Below are 7,707 nucleotides of genomic sequence, written 5' to 3' on the forward strand. Positions count from 1 at the left end.
TTTCATGTACTTATTTCCCATTCATATATTTTTGGTGAAGTGTCTGTTCGAATCTTTTGCTTAATATTCAGTTGTGAGAGTTCTTGATGTATCTGGACACAAGAATTTCATAAGATTTGTTTTGTAATTTTTTTTCACTCTGTGACTTGTCTTTTCATTGTCATAACATTCTCTTCCACAGAGTAGGTATTTTTAATTTGATTAAGTCCAATTAGCCATTTTTTTTAATGGAGCATGCTTTTTGTGCCCTAAGAAATCATTCCCTCACTCAAGTTTGCAAAAAATTTTCTATGTTTCTTTCTAGAAGTGTTTCAAAATTCTTTTGTCTATTCTAGGTTTTTCCATTGCCACAAAAATTTAGGATCAGCTTATCAGTTTGTATCAGCCAAACAACTTGCTGGGATTTTGTTAGGATTTCATTGAATTTATAGATCAATTTGGGAAAATGTGACATCGTAACAGTATTAAATCTTCGACCTGTAAACAATAGTATATTCTCCTTTTATGTAGATCTTTGATTTCCCTTGACAATTTTTTTTTATTTTAAAAAGCATATAAATCTTGCACATATTTTGTTAAATTTATTCATGTTTAATTTTTTTGTTGAGGTATAATTGACATATGATATTGTATTAGTTTCAAGTGTGCAATGTAATGATTTGATATTTGTGTACACTATGAAATGATTACCACAATAAGTCTAGTTATCATTGATCTCCACACAGAATCATAATTATTTTTCTTATGAAGAAAATTTTCCAAGAGTTACTTTCTTGGCAACTTCTAAATATGCAGTACAGTACTATTAACTATAGTCTCCATGTTGTACATTACATCCCCATAACTTATTTATTTTATAGCTAGGAGTTTGTACCTCTTGACCCCCTTTACCAGTTTTACCCACCTTCAACCTCTTACTCCCTAGTGAATTATAACCTTGCCCTCCCGACATAAATTTCACTTGGTCATGACATATTAACCTTTTCTATATTGCTGGATTTGAAGTGATACTACTTTTTAAGGATCTTTATGAATGAGGGATATAGGTCTTTTACCTCTTTAAAATATATTTTTCAAGTTTTGGTAACAGATCTCATAACATAATTGGAAAGAACTACATGCTTGCCTTAGTCCATTCAGACTGCTATAACACAGATACCATAGACTAGGTGGCTTAACCAACAAACATTTAGTTCCCATGTTCTGGGAAATCTAAGATCAAGGCGTCTGCAGACTTGGTGTCTGGTGGGTACCTAATTTCTGGTTCATAAATTGTGGTGTTCTTAATGTGTCCTCACATGACAGGGAGAGTGAGAGAGCTCTCTGGAAGCTCCTTGATAAAAGCAATATTCCATTCATGAGGGCTCCACTTGCATGGCCTAATCACCTCCCAAAGACTCCACCTCCAAATACCATCACATTGTGGGTTAGGATTTCAATACATGAATTTTGCAGGGACACAGACATTCAGTCAATAACAACCCTTTTCTGTTTGCTGGAAGAATTTGTGTGAAATTTGTATTATTTCCTCCTGAAATATTTGGTAGAATTCACCAAGTGAGGTTATCTGTGCCAGTAGATAAGGTTTTTAACTAAAACTTCAGATTCTTTAATAGGTATAGGACTAATCATTCTAGCTAATTTTCCTGAGTGCACTTTCATAGCTTTCATCTTTCAAATAATATGGAAATATGGAATATTTGGAAGTATATCTGGGAAAAATGAAGGGGGGAAATCGTTTCATTAAATTATTAAAGTTATTTATACCACTTTCTTTTTTCCTTTTGATATTTGTGCAATCTGTGGTGATGTCCCCCTATTTGATTTCTAATTCTGGTATTCTTTTTCTTCAGTCTTTTTATTTTTATTTTTATGTTTTTCAGTCTTTTTAAAAATCAGTGATTCTAAAATTCTATAAATTTTATTTATCTATTAAAAGAATCAGCATTTGTTCATTTTATTTTAATGATTGCTACTTTGTATTGTTTTCTTCCCTTTTCCTGATTTGTGTTTAATTTGTTCATCTTTTTCAATTTTCTTAATATGGATGCTTAGATTATTGAATACAGATACTTATTCTCTTCTAATATAGGCATGTGGTACAATATATTTTCCTCTGGGCACTGCTCTAATTATATCCTATACATTTTGATATGCTCTGTTTTCATGTTTTACTTAATTTGGAATATTTTCTAATTTTCTTTAAAATTTTTGACTATTGGTTATTTAGAATATATGTCAATTTCCAAATATTTGATTTCCATATTTTTTTTTGTTATCGATTGCTAGTTTGTTTTGTATTAAGGAAACATACTTTGTATTATTTTAATTCCTATGAATTTGTCAAGATTTGTCTTATGGCCAAAAATATAGTTGTCTGCCCTGGTGAAGTTTCATGTGTGCTTTAAAAAGAATGTGTATTCTATTATTATTGGGTGGAATATTCTATAAATCTCCGCTAAATTGGCTGATAATGTTCAAATCTATACTTTCAATGATTTTTATCTGCTTGTTCTCCCCATTACTGAGGAAGGCTTGCAGATATCTCCAAGTCCAAAATTTCTCTATTTCTGTTTTTAGTTCTATCAGCTTTTGCTTTTCATGTTTAAGCCTTTTATATCCCTTTATCATTATGTAATTTACCTTTGTATCCCTAGCAAAACTCTTTGTTCAGAAGTTTACGTTGTCCGATATTAATAAATTCGCTATAGCTTTCTTTTGATTATTGATGACATGGTATATATTTTCCCCACATTCTTCCACTTCTAGTCAATCTATCCCATCTGACGCTCTGACAATCTCTAAATTTTGATTGGTATGTTTTGACCATTGCATTTAATGTAGTTATTGATGTATTTAAAACCACAGTCTTTAAAATTATTTACTTTTGTCTCATCTGTTCCCTGTTTCCTCTCATTCTGCCTTATTTTGGATTATTATTTATACCTCTTGTTTATTATTTACATTGTTGCTACAGGTTTACAATACGCATCATTATGTTGCCACAGTCTTCCTCAAATATTTTTCCACTTTATATGTAATGTAACAATCTTTCAACAGTAGCCTTCCACTTTATCTCTCTCATCCTTTATGGTATTACAGTCATGCATCTTAATTTTACCTGTTATAAACCTCACATTTTTTTTCCTCTTTTTGTTTTGTACAGTTAATTGTTTTTAATGATTTTTAAAATGTTTAAAAATTCATATTCACTACATTTACCATTGTTGATGCTGTTCTGTGTGTGTGTTTAGATTTACAATTCCATGTAGTACCATTTTCCTTTTGCTCGAAGAACTTCCTTTAACATTTCTTATAGCATTTTGTCCAAGGAAGTGCTTAATTTATCTTTATTTTTAAATTTTATTATTGCTCAGGATAGAATTCTGAGGTGGTAGCTTTTCTTTTTTCAGTACTTTAATGTGCATGTTCTATTTTCTTTTGGATTGTATAGTCTCTGAGGGGAAGTGGGCTATCATCTGTTTGTCTATGATGTGTTTAGTTTTAGCTTATTTTTATTTATATTTATTTTATTTATATTTATCCTGAAGGTCTCCGAGTTTCTGGTTGTTTTCTTTCATTAATTTAGGGAGAAAGTTGGCCATTATCTCTTCAAATATTTCTTTTGTCCCATTCTCTTTTTTTCTTCTGTTATTCCAAGTACATGTATATTAGATCCTTTGACATTGTCCCCTATCTCCTGGAAGGTCTGATTTTTTTTTTAAACTCTTTTTCTTTGTATTTCAGTAAAAATATTTTCTATTGATCTAGCTTCAAATTCACTTACTGTTTCCTATGCTGAATACAGTCCCCGATATCGTGTGTTTTTAATTTTAGCATGTCCTAGCCCTAGCAAATGAATGAGGATTTCACTATGTCTTGAGTTTCCAAGAAATCTAAATTTTCATGTAGATTTCATTTTTCATTTCATATTTACTTTCATATTTATTTCATATTTCAGATTTCATATTTTATTTCATATTTACTTAAAAATATTAAAATATCAATTGTTTTTTTTTCTTAACCACTTTTATGGTGACCTCTTCCTTAGGTGTTCTACCAAAGGTCAAATGATCTGTGTATCCTTTCTCCCTTCGGTGGGGCTGTAACCATTTGAAATTTCTACCCCCAGTTGTCTGTTGATCTCAGCTTCCTGATGCACTGAAAAAAGTTCTGGTTTTGCATGATTTTGTGAAAGTGACATTGTCATGCAGCTTTCTATATGCTAGGTAGAAACACAAGTCTTCTTCCTTACATTTTTTGTGTGTTTTGCAGTGTAAGAATATTTTGATAATCCCTTTCTGTTTATTTTTTCTAACAATATTGTTTTTATTATCATACCAATTTTGTAGACATGCAGACAGATCTAAGAGATGCAAAGCATTTCTCTTAGCTGGGTTCTTCCTTTTCTACTGCATTCGTCATCTGTATAAATCATCCCTGTAATGAAATTCAGAAGTGTGAGAACTGCATTCACCAGCTTCCTCATATTTTCATTTGTATTTATCTTGAAGTGAACTCCAGAAAACTACACTTCCATTTCATGTGATCTTCTGGGTTAGAAGACTGAACGCTAGCTACCTCTGACCTCTGTAGAACTCCTCATGTCACTCTGGTTTGCCTAGATTTCGGATGCATTCCATGCCTAGGGCACATTGCATCTACGTACTTGCTGTAGTTGAGCCTTCTACAACAGACAAGAGCTTTACAGACCCCTCTTTGAGGAAAGCACATTAGCTTTATTTTATAGGGCTAGAACTTCAATTAGTCTTGTTGGCTGTATTTCAAAAACGGTTTTTACAGCCACACCATTTGCTGAGCCTGATGGAATACCTTTGCCATTTGATACCTCTGCCCGTTACACCCTTTCCCCATTAAGATCCCCCCCATTGATTACATTAACTACAGGATCCTGTCTGCGAAATTCTGGCAGTTCAAATCACTAACTTTATCAGTTTAGGGACATGGAAATGCTGGGACACCAGAAATCACACTAGAAGACCAACTGACATATATATCCTTAATTCTCTCTCTCTCTTTCTCTCTCATGCATACGCAGTACCTAAACATAGAATGATTTAATGACCTGTCAGCATATAGCACTTCAAAACTTACAAGTCTTTACCTACTTTATATTACTGCTATAGTAACTGTTCTCTTGTGGATACAACAATACTCTTAGATAATAGGCAATTATTATTAACACCATTATACAGTTGAAAAAACCTGAAGTTTAAAGAATTATATTTACCTGTCCCATTAATATGCAAGGAATTTTGCTGGGTCTATGGAAGTCCTGACCCTGTTTTCAAGGAACCTATATTTGAATGGAGAAGACAAAATTGAAATTCAAATAACTCCAGGATGGTCTCCATATTATTTTGTGAAGAATTCAGCTCTCCTATTTTTTTTTTTTTTTTTTAGCTCATTTACACTATGTTTAAAAGGATTTATTTCCCTAATGGATCACCTGATAAAGTTTTCCAAAATCATATAAAATATGTTTTCTCTTGTTGAGTCAGGAATTATTTGTCTAAAAGTTATAGGCAATTATAGGAGTGGACACTGAATAATAACCATTTATTGATTATCTTCTTTGATACAGGTATTGTATTATGTTTTTGCAGTCATTATCATAATCAACATAATTTATTGAAAACTTACCATGTGACAGCATTGTTGTTAAATCCTCATTTCTATATAGTGAAGGGGAGATTATGATTATCCTCATTTTACAGAAGAAATCAAGACTTAGCCAAAGTCAAGAAACTAGTTAATAGTAAAGCCAAGATTTCAGTCAAACTTTTCTGATGTTAAAGTTTTTATTTCTAACAACTACACTGTACTGTCTCTCCATGTCCTCCTAAAAACCACCTTACAAGGTAAGTATTATCTTAAATTAAATCATGGGGAAACTAGGTTTGGAATATGTTCAAAGTCAAGCAGTTATAAATGAGAAAGCTGGGATTTGTGTGCATGGAAGACTACTTCAAAACCTTTCCTCTAAACCCTACTCAAGACTGTTTTCCACTGTACTACATCAATGACACTGAGGTCAACTTGACAGCTCTGGGCATCCCTGCCTTTCCGGCTATTTATCTATTTAGGCCATCTACTTCCATCACTGTGGAGAGGTAATGTCTCTGTGGATTATGCATCCCTCAAACTTGTCTCCATGAATGCACACTGGGAAGGATCCTCAGACATATCAAAATAAGAGAATTTTGTTCAGTATGCCATGGTAACTAAGATGAGTACACTGGGACCTCTCAAGTAAATAGGAAATGTCACCAACAAAATGATCCAATTCTCGAAGTATCTAGTAAAGCAAGGCTTTACCCTAAGTAAACATATTCAGTACAAACAAACACTATGATATAGATGCCTAAAAATGCTAAGAAAATTTTTAAACATGGATATGATATCCAAAGGATGGACATAATAGTCCTATTCCATGTTGATAAGATTGCACCATACTTTAAGAGAGATACAGACAAACTAGAGTTTCCCAAATGGGTGCCCAGCAGAGGGTTGGGTCTCTATAGCAGTTAATTTAAGGACCATTAGAAGTATGGATTTTTTTCATTTGAAGACAAATAAATCTATAAAGAATCATAATAATTATCTTGAGTAATAAATTACAGGAAGATAGATTTGAATATCTATATCTATCTATCTATCTATCTATCTATCTATCTATCTATCTATCATCTATCATCTATTTATCTATATACACAATGGAATATTATGCAGCCATCAAAAGGAATGAGATCTTGCCATTTGCAATGATGTGGTTGGATTCAATAGGAAACAAAGGATTGTTTGTCAGCAACATTTTTTTTTTTAATACTTTTGACAATAAAACTATTCCTCTCAAAGAACAGTTAACCCACACATCAAAAGCTACTTGGGAAGAAATGGAAATATCAGATGTGCTGAAGAAAGGATTATCACATCAAGAGGGAGGTGAGATTGGGAAACTAGGAAGGTCCTTCTAAGGTTTGTGATTCTATAAACAAAAATGAAAAATGGATATATATATATACCTATGTTCAAATAGATAAGAGAAAGACTTGTTTAGATAATCTTCCATATAGTGATCAAAATTCATACACATGAGGGGCACCTGGGTGGCTCAACTGGTTAAGCATCGGACTCTAGATTTTGGTTCAGGTCATGATCTCAGGGTCATGAGATTGAGCTCCACTTCAGGCTCTGCACTCAGTGGGGAACCTGCTTGGGATTCTCTCTCCCTCCCCAACCCCCCTCACACATGTGCACTCTCTCTCTCTCTCTAATAAATAAATAAAATCTTTAAAAATTTCATACATATGAAAGTTTTAAAATATAAAACACATACCCTAGTGTGATTGCCAGACATAGTGATTATTAGCTCCATATATTAAAAATAGTGATTTACTCAAATCACAGGCAAAACGTTCTAGAATCACAAGTTTTTAAATTAATTGTTTTCTTAAGGAAAAACAATGTTTAAGTTTAGTTTTCTCTGTTTGTTTGATGTCAGATTGAGGAAGGAAGGAGGGAACAACTTACCAGTGATTTGGTAGTTCTTTTAAACTCTGAATTTCCTTTCCTTTCAAGTTTCAGGTTACTCCTAACCTGAAATATCCAGGCATATTGAGGGACTCATAACTCAATGATTGGGAATTGAAAAGAAAATATATATATATAAAATATATAATAAAT

This window comes from Halichoerus grypus, chromosome 1 (genome assembly GCF_964656455.1).
Source record: "Halichoerus grypus chromosome 1, mHalGry1.hap1.1, whole genome shotgun sequence".
NCBI classification, from domain to species: domain Eukaryota; kingdom Metazoa; phylum Chordata; class Mammalia; order Carnivora; family Phocidae; genus Halichoerus; species Halichoerus grypus.